Source organism: Tiliqua scincoides, chromosome 1, assembly GCF_035046505.1.
Source record: "Tiliqua scincoides isolate rTilSci1 chromosome 1, rTilSci1.hap2, whole genome shotgun sequence".
Taxonomy (NCBI): Eukaryota; Metazoa; Chordata; class Lepidosauria; order Squamata; family Scincidae; genus Tiliqua; species Tiliqua scincoides.
Window position 1 is genome coordinate 10,466,848 of NC_089821.1, and position 14,838 is coordinate 10,481,685.

A 14,838-nucleotide genomic window follows, 5' to 3' on the forward strand; every position below is an offset into this window, starting at 1 on the left:
AAGCCTACAACACCTGGTATTCCCAGGCGGTCTCCCATCCAAGTACTAACCAGGCCTGACCCTGCTTAGCTTCCAAGATCAGACGAGATCGGGCATGTGCAGGGTAACAGTTGCTGTCAATATCTGCTGTACTATGCATCAAATTTTTATCAAATTGTATTCAAAAATCCTAGATGATCTTGACTTTCTCATTTTCTGTAACTTTTTCAAGTTTATGCTCCCACCAATTATTAACTGTTTTGATGTTATAATATCTGCATATTTCTGCATCATCATCATCATCATCATCATCATCATCATCATCAACTTTTAATTCACATCTGGCATATGAGGGTTGCCTTGATATGCCATGCTGGCTTGTGTGCCCCGATGATGCTTCGGGCTACGCTGGCGATACTGTTTTCTAACTATTATTATTATTATTATTATTATTATTATTATTATTATTATTATTATTAAATAATAATGATATCTACATGCCGTTTTTCAACCCAAAATAGTTCGCAAAGTGGTTTACATAGCAAAATAAATCAATAAATGCTTCCCTGCCCCCAAAGGGCACACAGTCATAAAAAAAGATGCAAAGACTCCAGCACCCACCCCTGGGAAAGACACCACGCTGGGATGAAAGGGGACAGTTGATCTTCCCCTGCTAAATATAGGAAGACTCCACTTTAAAAGGTGTCTTTCTGACCATATATATATTTTCTACAAAAAAAATTCTTTTAAAGTTTTACAGAGGAAATTAAATAAATAAATGGTTTCATGTCCCAAATGAGTCCATGTCTCCTGTCCCCAATTGACTCACAGTTTAAAAGATGCAGAAGAAACACCTGCAAACATCCATTAGAAAAGGCAGCACATGGGGGGAGGGATATATATTATATGGGGATGGGGATGGAGAATTATATGCAATACAAAAAAAAGTGTCCAATCTGGCTATGGCTGAAACTAAAACAGCTGGACCGTTCAGATAAATATACTGCTTAAAAAAAAAGGACAAATGTAAACAAACAAACAAATAAATAAAAGGTCCACTGATATGGATTTTGGGATTGCATTGGTAGAGCTGCCCAAGTAGTCCAACTGTCAATTTTCTTTTTTCTGAAAGGGCACCTGCCACAGGTTGCAGGAGAGGGCAGAAATTCAGCAGCTGTACTTTTTCCTGGCTTGGTGAAAATAAAAAGCTCTGTTTGCTGCTTGGCGACTCTGCAAGCTGAACACATCACAAATTATCCCAGGCCAATCCAGGAACGCACTTATTTCCAGGAAAGGTTTGTGCTTGCATATAGATCATTGGGCATCTCTGTACTTCTGCTGAAAGCTGAATTGAAAATTCAGAGTGGACTTTTCATTTGGCCATTCCATTAGTTTTCGTTATTAAGAACGTCATCATTTATTTATTCCTTCAATCAGGAAAATCTTAAACATCTAAGATGTTTTCATCCAACTTTTTCATCCATTATTCCAACCTGTTTTTGTCTCTCTTTGCATTCAGTTGGAGTCTGGATGCACCCAAGAAAACTGCCAGGGTGATGAAGGCATCTGTAAGGACAGGCTTTTCCCCCTGCAGCCATTTTCAGTGGTTCAAGCTAAAGCAGTGCATTAGAGTCTGTAGGAGATGGGCAGCCCGATCCTGAGCTGCCCGGGGTGCCCAGGCTCGGCAGCGCCGAGAACAGCTACTGCCGGATCCTGCGTGCCCCGGGCTATTGTGGGAGGCACCTTGGGAGAAGGAGACGTTCATTCCCTTCCCTTGAGTAAGGGAAGCAGCCTCACCTTTACTTTAAGAAGTCAGTCTTAAAGTAAAGGCACTCGTGTAGGGCACCGAGCCCTTCACGAGCAGCTTGGATCCTGCGGAGCAAAGCTCCCTCCCCTGGCATGATTCCAGCCTGCCCTCCTCCCTGCATCACACCTCTGTGTCACGTCTACCCCCGCCCTGTTTCTGCCTCCCGCCGGCCTCCCTCCTCCCCAGAATGACTCCTCCCTGCCCCCACTTACTGTGTGTCGGTTCGGTGGTCCGGGACACTGCCCAGCCGTGGAGGCTGCACAACCACCCAGCGCTAGCCCAACACCAGCTGATGCTGGGCTAGCATGGACAGGAGCCTGGCGGACAGGCTCACAAATGCACCTTACAGCATATTTGTGACAGTGCTCAGTGGCACAAAGCCGTGCCACCAAGCACAGGATTGGGCTCTCAAATGCCTTGCACCCCAATAAAAAGCTGCTCGGAACAAAAGTACTCCCCAGGGGTCTTTTGGGGCAGGAGGACTGCCTTGAGATAGGCCATCAGGTATTTTTCAGGATGAAGGTTGTTTCAATTCCTGCAACCTGAATGAACGAATAACAAATACATTATGAATGAGTGACCCATCCATTATTGATCTGAAGCTCTGATTATTTGTTTCTGAATGAATGAAAATGAACTGAAAGGTCTCCTTTCAGTTAATGTTTCATTCACTCCAAAATAAATGCGTACCTGTATCGCCTCCATTCATCTTTCACATTTTTAGCATATGAAGCTGACCCTCGCACATAGGGTTAGTCAAAACCCTAGTTTTTGACTGGAAAACATCTGCTTGCTTTGTCCTCAGATTCTTGGTTTATGTTCTATGATTTGTTTTAGGACTGGAACTGCATATAGAGAATAAGTTACAGGAACCTTGAAGTAAGAAACTACAATGATTTTAGTTGGGGAGAATTTTGGGGGGTAGCAATGGCGTTAGCCAGGTCCACCAGTCAAGAGTCCATGACTACTAGAGGACCCGTGCCCAGGTCAGTCTCTGAACTTCTTATCAAGAGTGTCATGCTGCATTGTCTCAGGGCCCCTGGAGATCAGTGGCATCGCTAAGGGGTGCAGACCACATCTAGTGATACCCTTGCGGTGGGGTGGTGGTGGTGACACCACTACTGTTCAAAAGTTTGAAAATCATCTTGCTTTCAAATAATAGCATTATGTTATATATCATTTGATGGGTAATTTAATACAGAATGTAATGAAACAAATACGTTGAAATATCTATATTCTATCAAAAGTTATAGCCAAATAACCAGAAAAGGAAAACATAGCTGCCTTATGTAACAAAAAGTGCATTTTCTTAACTCAAAACTGACCAATGAGACTGATTGTTCCAAGAACCAATGAGATATGATGCTGCAGGGAACCAATAAGCTGTTAGAATGAGTCAGCTCTCATTTCCATGTATCAGAGTTAATACTAGAACTCTTATTTAGTTGTGTGAGTTTCATCAGGTTGGCCATTTTTTTTTTGGGTGGGTTACTGAGGGTCTCAGGGGTGGGGGGAGGCATTCTGGGGTGGGACGGGGAGGAACTAGGGTGGGAGAGGGTGGGACCTGTGGAGCTCTGCTCCACCTGATCCTGAAATCTGGAAGGCTTGACATGTAGTTTCCTAAGTCTGCGTCAGCAAAATAGCCAGCGCATACTTGAGAAGTCCCATTGTGGGGCTTGGGGCTTCCCCAAGGAGACTTCCATCAGCTGCTGCAGGGCTGCAAGATGCATCAGATTTTCCCACATTGGAGATACATTCATCTCAGGGCAGAAGGAAGAGGAAATCCTTGTGTGAAGCCAATGGAGATGCTCCCAGATTCCAATGTGACACTATGTGACTCTGTGTTGACGTGCACGTTGGGGGAAGAATACCAGGCAAATCTCTAACAAAACCCTTGACTTCCGATGGGCAGACTTCCCTCAAATGAGGAGGATGGTTAGAAGGAGGTTGAAAGGGAGGGTAAAAAGAGTCCAATCTCTCCAGAGTGCATGGAGGCTGCTTAAAACAACAGTAATAGAGGCCCAGCAGAGGTGTATACCGCAAAGAAAGAAGGGTTCCACTAAATCCAGGAGGGTGCCCGCGTGGCTAACCAGCCAAGTTAGAGAGGCTGTGAAGGGCAAGGAAGCTTCCTTCCATAAATGGAAGTCTTGCCCTAATGAGGAGAATAAAAAGGAACATAAACTGTGGTAAAAGAAATGTAAGAAGGTGATACTGGAGGCCAAGCGAGACTATGAGGAACGCATGGCCAGCAACATTAAGGGGAATAATAAAAGCTTCTTCAAATATGTTAGAAGCAGGAAACCCGCCAGAGAAGCGGTTGGCCCTCTGGATGGTGAGGGAGGGAAAAGGGAGATAAAAGGAGACTTAGAGATGGCAGAGAAATTAAATGAGTTCTTTGCATCTGTCTTCACGGCAGAAGACCTCGGGCAGATACCGCTGCCTGAACGGCCCCACCTGACCGAGGAGTTAAGTCAGATAGAGGTTAAAAGAGATGTTTCAGACCTCATTGATAAATTAAAGATCAATAAGTCACCGGGCCCTGATGGCATCCACCCAAGAGTTATTAAGGAATTGAAGAATGAAGTTGCAGACCTCTTGACTAAGGTATGCAACTTGTCCCTCAAAATGGCCATGGTGCCAGAAGATTGGAGGTTAGCAAATGTCACGCCTATTTTTAAAAAGGGAAAGAGGGGGGACCCGGGAAACTATAGGCCGGTCAGCCTAACATCCAAACCGGGTAAGATGGTGGAATGCCTTATCAAAGATAGGATCTCAAAACACATAGACGAACAGGCCTTGCTGAGGGAGAGTCAGCATGGCTTCTATAAGGGTAAGTCTTGCCTCACGAACCTTATAGAATTCTTTGAAAAGGTCAACAGGCATGTGGATGCGGGAGAACCCGTGGACATTATATATCTGGACTTTCAGAAGGCGTTTGACACGGTCCCTCACCAAAGGCTACTGAAAAAACTCCACAGTCAGGGAATTAGAGGACAGGTCCTCTCGTGGATTGAGAACTGGTTGGAGGCCAGGAAGCAGAGAGTGGGTGTTAGTGGGCAATTTTCACAATGGAGAGAGGTGAAAAGCGGTGTGCCCCAAGGATCTGTCCTGGAACCGGTGCTTTTCAACCTCTTCATAAATGACCTGGAGACAGGGTTGAGCAGTGAAGTGGCTAAGTTTGCAGACGACACCAAACTTTTCCGAGGGGTGAAGACCAGAAGTGATTGTGAGGAGCTCCAGAAGGATCTCTCCAGACTGGCAGAATGGGCAGCAAAATGGCAGATGCGCTTCAATGTCAGTAAGTGTAAAGTCATGCACATTGGGGCAAAAAATCAAAACTTTAGATATAGGCTGATGGGTTCTGAGCTGTCTGTGACAGATCAGGAGAGAGATCTTGGGGTGGTGATGGACAGGTCGATGAAAGTGTCGACCCAATGTGCGGCAGCAGTGAAGAAGACCAATTCTATGCTTGGGATCATTAGGAAGGGTATTGAGAACAAAACGGCTAATATTATAATGCTGTTGTACAAATCGATGGTAAGGCCACACCTGGAGTATTGTGTCCAGTTCTGGCCGCCGCATCTCAAAAAAGACATAGTGGAAATGGAAAAGGTGCAAAAGAGAGCGACTAAGTTGATTACGGTGCTGGGGCACCTTCCTTATGAGGAAAGGCTACGGCGTTTGGGCCTCTTCAGCCTAGAAAAGAGACGCCTGAGGGGGGACAGGATTGAGACATACAAAATTATGCAGGGGATGGACAGAGTGGATAGGGAGATGCTCTTTACACTCTCACATAATACCAGAACCAGGGGACATCCACTAAAATTGAGTGTTGGGCGGGTTAGGACAGACAAAAGAAAATATTTCTTTACTCAGCATGTGATCGGTCTGTGGAACTCCTTGCCACAGGATGTGGTGATGGTGTCTAGCCTAGACGCCTTTAAAAGGGGATTGGACAAGTTTCTGGAGGAAAAATCCATTATGGGGTACAAGCCATGATGTGTATGCGCAACCTCCTGATTTTAGAAATGGGTTATGTCAGAATGCCAGATGCAAGGGAGGGCACCAGGATGAGGTCTCTTGTTATGTGGTGTGCTCCCTGGGGCATTCAGTGGGCCGCTGTGAGATACAGGAAGCTGGACTAGATGGGCCTATGGCCTGATCCAGCGGGGCTGTTCTTATGTTCTTATGTGTATGACTCTATGTGATTCTGTACACTAGGGTGTGGGATGCCAGCACGCCCCCCCCATGCAGTGGGCAGGGCAATACTCACATACCATCACTCCACCCCCACTGGTTTTTTGGCAGGAGGTCTGGTCTAGAGGGTAGAGCCTCCATTTGCCTGAAGATTAACATCCACAAGGTCGCCAGGTCGAGGCCACCGGCACCGTGCGACCTTGGAGCAGCTGACAAGCTGCAGCTGAGCTGTTCCATCTGCTCGGAGCGTGGGAGGATGGAGGCCAGAATGTTAAACCAGATCGGAGTGTAACAGCTTGAATGTGGTGGTTCTTGAAAGAGAGAACCTTCTTTCAATTTGTAAAAATCCCTGCGTGGATTTAATAAGCCTGCCTGTGTAAACCGCCTTGAATAAAGTCTTGAATAAAGACCAAGAAAGGCGGTATATAAATACTGTATATTATTATATTATATTACCTTTTGATAGAACAAAGATAGAACACATTATGCATGAAATTACACATTGATTGATATATAACATGATGGTATTATTCCTCCAAATTATGATTTTAGTAAGAACATAAGATACGTATGATTAGATACGTATGATAAGATACGTATGATCCTACAAGCTTCCGAGGATCTCTGAGAACATTTCCATTGGCCTCTCCTGGACATCGCCATCTTGAATCACATGAGATCACATAAGATCTTGCACAATTCAAGATGGTAGCATTTGGGACAGCTAGTAAGAAGGGACCACTGGACCTGCGGTGCCCCTGTGAATTTGCCGTAGCACATGGTTTGGGAAACACTGGAATATGGAATCAGCCTTTCGGGAAGGTGCCATCCATGGTTGCAGTCATTAAACCAGAAGAAGGCTCAAATTAGAGGGGTCACATGAGCTCTTTGAGCGCCCATCCCAAAGAGGGGTAATTGCAGAATGAGTAAACAAACCTAAAAGAAACTGCCCCTGGGGCAGTCCCTATAACAAAACATGCTCAGAATAAAACCCCGTCACTGAAAGATTTCAAGTCACCTGGGCCAGCTGGGCAGGCAACTCTGTTTTTTGTAGGTTGTAGGGTCCCTTCCCTGGAGGGGCCTGGAGCAGGCTTGTTCTACCCCAGGGAGGCCTCAGATTGGCTGAAGGGGGAGGGGGTTCCAGCACCCTTGTCTTCCTCCCTAGCAGAGCTGCCAGACCTGGCCTAGGAGCAGGAGCCGTTCACCTCACAGCTCCCTGCTTCACACTGACTGCCTCTCATCCCTGGCCTCCCTGTTTTATGGAGCAAGCCCACCCCCTTTGGCCCCTCCCCTTCCTCCAGGTGGGGCAGAAAAGGCCTTTCCTGTTCCTGGCTTGTTTCCTGCAATGTTCCTTGTTTGCCCTGCCAGCCCCCTCTGGCTGATTGGGGTGAGCCAACCTGCTTTGCCCCCTTCAAGGGCAGGGAAGTCTCCCCACCCTGGGCATGGGGTGCCTGCTCCAGGATACGTCGGGGTCAGGGCATCTGGGAGGGGCCCCGACACAGGTCATTCTTTGTGTTCCAAAGAAGAAATGCAACTGAAACTCTGGAGCAAGTTGAGAAATTATTTGAGCAGTACATACAGCACAAACAAAAGGGGCTTGAGTCCGAGGAACCCCACCAAGCTGAACTGCTTATATGGATTTAGAATGCAGTAAAAGGATTCTCTTTTCTTTAACTTCATTTCAAAGTGCTGGAAGTAGATGCTGTCCCACAAAAAGCACATGCCAGTTTTTTCTTTCATCTAGTTGCATCTACATGCCACCCATTTTCCTTTTCTTTCTTCTGAATCTTTCTCAAAGGAAAGACATGGAGGCTCAGGGAGAGGTGCTTTTAAAATATTAAATATAAGCAGTACCGGACCTGCACTCATTGCACCCTGGGGCAGGTCCGCAACATGCTGCACCCCCCATCAGGCCACCTCTTCTCCCCTGGATACTCACCAAGGCATCATGTGAAACTCACCACTGCTCAAAAAGCCTTCTGAGACGTCTTGTGCTGTTTTAAATAATACTTTCAGTTCTCTGATGAAACCAGGAGTATTGCTTAAGACCACACAAGTAGCCGCAGAAGGTTTTTTATGTGCTGCTGACCACCACATGGGCCTTTGCCTGCCCATGTAATGGCCCCATCGGGCAGGCGGAGCAACATCAGAGGAGGTAGCAGTGGGGGCAGGGAGAGCAAAGTGCTCTGGGCTTTTGCCCCGCTCACCCCAGGTCCGCCACTGAATGTAAGGAATATACGCTATCATAGTGTTCAAGATGTTGGCTCAATATCCAGTTACTAAGTGACTACTGTGTTAAGAAGACCTTTTCCCCTTCCAGAAAACCTGAATGATGTGCACTGAATGGATTCACACAGAGCATTGCAATTGGCTTTACAATGCATATCATGCGTGCAAAATGAGAACCCCAAAAGCCATTTCAAATGAAAAAGAAGCCAAATTACGGTTGTACGGAGCATTTACAAAAACTCGTCTTGATCAATAAAGTGAGAATCGCCCAAGACGCAGCACTAAAATACTAGGAGAGAGATGCAATCAGATCATAAACTGAACAACTTTGTTTACTTGAAACAGTCCCTAGTAAATTGCAGTCCATTGGGAGGAAAAATCCATAATTTCAAACCATTTTGCTCAATTGTCAGCCGCAGGAGTGACAAAGATTAAAGAACATACAGATTCCCTATCTTTCCAGTACAGAAGATTCACTTGTTGCCTCTTGATTTAGAATCATTAATTTGTGATTGCATTTTTCAATTACTGTATAATTTTGTAAATTACCTTGAGATACGTTGGTGTTTAAAAGAAGTATCGACATTAAAGTTGCTGATGACTGCACTTGCATAAAGTTCACAGACTGTCTACACTCAATATGGAATGCTAAGAATAAAAATCACCCACAATGAGTATTGTGTGGGGGAAAATCATTTTGAATTTTACTCTTTTGCTTTGCTGGGTGCCCTGATTCATTTTGTTGGTTCTTTTCAACTATCTGCTTCAACTTGTGCTCCATTCACATCATTGCTTCATTTCAATTCTGATTCCCCCCCCCCAATTGTTTCCCACTGATGTCAAAGGGCAAAATTTAATTCACTGCAATCTTTTAGCACTTTTTCAGAACTGAATGAAAGTCACAGGGATGGAAGCCCTCCAAAACGTCAGTGAAATTTCATCCAAATAAGTGCTGGAGTTTTCATTCTAAGGGCAGCTGGTTAGGATTTTGCCAGGAGTCTGAAAAGGCAAAGTCTCACCCACTCAAAGAGAAACCAGGGAGGAAAACAAATTACCTGCATAGAGAACGTGGTTTCTTAAGAGGGGACAAATGAAGAAATGAAGAAAGCTCCACTCCCAACCCTGTTTTGGCTTCCCCATTACCTCGGTAAGCAGTAAAAATAGCTGTCCGGAAGTCCTCACTGCTTAGATTCATCCTTCCATTGAGAAGAGAAACCCAGTTCCTCTCCATTGTTCAAGAGAAAACCCAAGGTGGTATTAACCAAGGAGGTATTAACTATGTACCAGACTGCTGTACATCATGCCTGGCCATTCGCTGGTCCAGTGGGCTCACATCCACAGATAGAAATGAGACAAAATAACATAGTTTATTATCCAGGTAAATTTGCACTTGCTTCAAAGCTGCACTTTCAAAGCAACCTTTAATTCAGAGGGCATGGAGTGGCCTGACAAACAATAACTGTGATACAGCTGAAAGCACTGACTGATGATTGGGCATTGGCATAGCTAGAGGGGGTGCAAGCACTACGTTTTGCAGGGAGGCTCACTGTGGAGTCCGATCGACCCCTTTGTAGCCATTCCAGACTGCTAGAGCAAAAGGGAGGCAACGCTTCTGTTTTCGCTCTGATGACCCAGAATGGCTCCTATGGGGAGGGGCCACTTGCATGTTGCGGTGAGGCTCCCTGCAAAACTTAGTGATTTGCATCCCCTCTAGCTATGCCACTGTGATTGGCAACCCACATCCAAAGTTTTCTAGCCACAACCTATTGCTTGGCTGATGCTGACACCCAAGAAATGAATATCCAGACTAGGACTAAGGAGTCAGGTTCCATGCTTTAAGGTAGGCTATATTATTGACTGGAGGTTAATGAATGATTGCCAGAGTTATGAATTTTAAGAAGAAATTCTGAGGGCGAAAGATTGATACAGGAAATTGCTGGAGAGTTGTAATTTATCTTCTAGACAATTCAAATCTCCATGATTTATCCCTAGGACTCTACATCTTCTTGGAGTATTATGTCATGAAAGTTTTGTATATTTGTATAAGCTAATAAATATAAGCTAATTACTTATTTCAAAACATTATCATTCTGCCTTTTCCTTTAAAATAAAAGGCCCAAGGTGATCGGTAGTAAAATACAATATAATAGAAGATATAAATCGGGGAAAAAATTTCTAGATAGGACAATAGATTAAGGGCCCAATCCTATCCAGTTTTCCAGTGCCAGTGCAGCTGTGCCAATGGGGTATGCACTGCATCCTGTGGTGGGGTCACGAATCACAGAGGTCTCCTTAAGGAATGGGAACATTTGTTGCCTTACCTTGGGGCTGCATTGTGGCTACACCGGTGCTGGAAAATTGGATAGGATTGGGCCCTAAGTAATTTAACAATGAAAATAATTTCACAGCTGTGATGTACGTAAAACTATTGATCAGGAGGACATACACAGTGGGTTGAATAAAAATATTTTCAAGCCACATGGTCTCTTTCCATAGGTGTGCTCTCTACATCTCTAGCACAACCTTTTTTCACCCCAAGCTATTACACCAGCATTTTTCAAACTGTGGGTCAGGACCCACTAGGAGGACTGCAAGCCAATTTTAGGTGATTCCCCATTCATTTCAATGTGTATTCTATTTTTAAAATATTAGACCTGACGCAACCATGGTATGTGACTGCATTTGGGGAAATGTGACAATCTAAACTTTTAACAGGCTACTATATATACTACTACTACTACTACTACTAGTAGTAGTAGTAGTAGTAGTAGTAGTCATATCTAGTAGTAGAACAAACACTCCAGTGAACACCTTCCTTCTTCAATGCCCTTTAAAGGATGTAAGCCTCATCTCACACAAAGCCTATGTCATGTTACAGTCAATGCCTGTTATAGGCTGGCATTACCTGCACTTTGGCCAGAAGACAAGCAGTATCAATTCTATAGCATAGGCACTATATTCATGATGTCCACACTATGGTCCCACTATAGAACATGGTAGTCCAATCATGCAACAGCTGATTCCTAATGTGCCAATGTGGTAGATTATCATTGGAAGAGGGAGATCATCATCTACAGCAGTGGTCCAAATTTTGTGCCATGGCATCTTAGGGTACCACAGATTGTCCCCAGTTTCCTACTGGTTCTCCTAGGCACCTCCATCTTGGATCTTGCAAAATCTTGCAAGATCCAACGTGGCTGCACCTAAATCTTGGCAAGATCCAAGATGGTGATACAGAGCTGATCCGGGAAGAAGAGGCTGCAGCGGCGCTGTGACCCTGGTTAGTTTGGGAACCGCTAGTGTTACCTATATCTTGAAAATGCCACACGTTTTTGCTCATGGTAGTGGTCAACCATTAGCATCAATCTATGTGAGATTCATTGGGAGTCTTTTATCTAAACAAAGATTATGTTCTATCTATCTTAAGTACAGGGGCAGATCTGGTGTTTATGTTTGGAGGGCTACCTTAACACCAGAGGCCAGGTCAACCAAGTGGGACTTAAAACCCAGATCTACCTGCTGGGTAAAACTGGACTCCTGGTTATGGCCTCCATGGCAATTTGCTGGGAGAGCACACCTTTGCTCCTGCCCAGCCTTGGAGCCCAGATCGACCTGCTAGGTAGACCTGGGCTCCCATTCCAACTCAGCTCTACCCAGTGGGTGTTCCCCTGACGCCCAACTTTACTCCCCACTGGCACAACAGTTTGGGAGGTGCCACGCACCCATGGCTCCCCCTTGGATCTGCCCATGTTTCAGTATGACAAATGGGATATCAGTACCACTGCCATCCTTGTCAAATGGATGTTTCCATTTGCATAAAATGCTAACGGAAAAATCTAGCATACTGTAATGAAACCGAACCCACAAATCAGTTTTCAGAAATGTGAAATTAAATTAACAGAACAAGGAATACCATATTAATTCCTGCAGGACAAGAGTGGGCAGCACTTAAAAAAAATGTTCAACATTACCAGCTACATACACCATTCATTTTCACAAGTGGAGTCTGTTTCAGTTCTCAGCTGTTCTGATGATTTGACTGGGAGCAAAGGCAGCATAATTGGGTAGCAGCTGAAATGAGCTTCATTTGAGGAGGGCTGAAAGACCCTTTGCTGGATTTCCAGGAGTGCGAATTGCAATTCCAAGAATACACGAAGCAACTAATTCTATTCTTTAGAAGTGAAGGCATAAAAAGAATTTTAGGTTTTCTTATTTCAGGCTTTAATTGAGGCCTAGGTTGTAACTCATTTTCATCCTTGAATGGGTGGTAAAAACATACACAGCAGGTAATTCACACTACCTGAAAAACTGTTGACGCTGTAAGAAGACTAATCAGGATAAGCTTCCAGTAGCAAATTATCAGCTACAAATTAAAATCTTGCCTTATGTCTCCTAAAAGCAACCTTTTATTTCCCACCAGTACACATATGCCAATATTAGTTAACAGCTGGATTACTCCAGAATATGGAGATTGAGAGAGGGGGGACAGGGTGGAAAAATGCCCCGGTCTGTTTCGATATGGCAGACATCAAAGGAATTTGAAACGGACAGCACTTCAAAACAATGCGGGCTTCAAAAACAAAAACAAAAAAGTTGAGTTGACATCATTTTTTTGTTACTGTTCAATTTTAGATATATAAATGCTCCAACAAACCCAAAACAGCTTCTAATTAATTTGGAGGCTGCAGCACAAACTGACAAAAAAAGGCAGGATTGTATAGACTGCCACCTTGGGTGCTCTTTTCTGAAGTGGAAAGGTGGGGTATAAATTCTGCAAATAAATAAATATGGATAATACCAGTGGTGTAGCTAGATGGGGTGCAAAGCACTAAGGTTTGAAGGCACCTGAGTGCGCTATGCAAGCAGACCCTCCCCTTCAGAGCCATTTCTGACAGTGGGAGCAAAATGGAGGCATATGACTCCAAAGAGAAGGGAAAGGGGTTGTTTGCATAGTGCATTCAGGTGCCTGCAAAACTTAGGGCGCAATCCTAACCAACTTTCGAGCACTGATTTAGCCGCAATGCAGCCCCAAGGTAAAGTAACAAACATACCTTACCTTGAGGAGGCCCCCTTGACTGTGTCCCCACTGCATGTTGCAGTGCATGCCACATTGGCCCAGCTATGTCAGTGCTAGAAAGTTGGTTAGGATTGTGCCCTTAGTGATTTGCACCCTCTCTAGCTATGCCACTGAATAACACAATTGGTAGTCATGCATTTATTTACTTTCCAGTTTGGTTTTCATGGGGAAGGATCTGAGACTGAGGGCCCAATCCTACCCAACTCCCCAGCACCAATGCAGCTACTTTGTCTAAGGTTCTGGGTCGCATTCAGAATCTAAATCAGCCATTCTTTTTTTGCCTTGAGTGGTATCCCTTTTTTTCCTTCAGGATCCCTGCTTAGCCAACAAACTTCCACTTGAATGGAGACTCAACAAGATCAAGAGTATGTGAAATGCATGGGATAAGTTCAGGTTGAGAAGTCAGATTTAATTTGCAGTTTCATGACGTTATACAGCATTCTAATTATGCTTTGTGTTTTTGTTTTGCCTTCTCTTTCTCCCCACACATTTCCTCACTTCCTCTTTAACCTGTCTTTTCACTCTTTAATAACATTGTTCAAATAAAATCATAAAATTTTTACTGAATTATAGCGTCGAAAGTTCCGAGTAGCACTGGCTCTTGGAAAAATGCAATTCATCTGTATATTTCAGTAAAGGGATCATTAATTGCTGCTTCATGAGGTTATATTCTTTTCACTTTTATAGTAATATATACAGCCGACTGCCACAGTGGTAATATAAATGTACATTCAAACACTATATAGGGATGCAATTGCTGCTTCTCAGGTATTAATCTTTTATATTTCTTAATTACATTGCTGAGACTCATTGCTGTGAGTGTATGCTTTCAAAATTTGGTCTTAGAAAAGCAAACCTAACTTTGAACTGTCAGTTCAGTAGAAGGTACATTTTCCAAACAACTGGATTTAAAGGTTTTAAAAAAAATACAATCATGTTAGTCATTCAGTTTTGTTTTTTTCTTCCTATCACCAGTAGCGTAGCTAGAGTGGGTGCAAAGCACTAAATTTAGCAGGGAGTTCACCACAGAGTGCAAGCGGCCCCTCCCCCCACAGCCATTCTGGGAGGCAAATGCCTCCGTTTTGCTCCCACCACCCGGAATGGCTTCGAAGCAGAAGGGGAGGGGCAACTTGCATGCCGTGATGAGGCTCCCTGCAAATCTTAGTGTTTTGCACCCTCTCTAGTTACACTAGTTACTAGTTACTAGTAGTAGTAGTAGTAGTAGTAGTAGTAGTAGTAGTAGTAGTTACTACTGCCTACCACTTTGATCACAGGGACTCCTTACTATTTATTGATTCATTTCTAGGTAAACCGCTTTGTGAGTCACTCTGTTGTTGTGAGCCATTTCGGGTGGCCATTTTAATTGTAACACAGCAGATACCGCTTGATGCAGTGAACCATATTTGAGGAGCTTCTCCCAATGTGGATCTGACAATTCGTACAATGGCACCAGTGACCACTCCCCAAGATTGGTAGCAATGAAGGTATTACCATCAGCAGACCTGTGTCGTGAATTGTGATCAACACACCACACAGAGCAACCTCCATG

General features: G+C 44.2%; 1 pseudogene; it reads right to left on the reverse strand.

Moving 5' to 3' along the window:
* Position 1: 1 nt before the first annotated feature.
* LOC136638340 (5S ribosomal RNA) lies at positions 2-118 on the reverse strand (annotated as a pseudogene).
* Between the last annotated feature and the right edge of the window lie 14,720 nt (positions 119-14,838).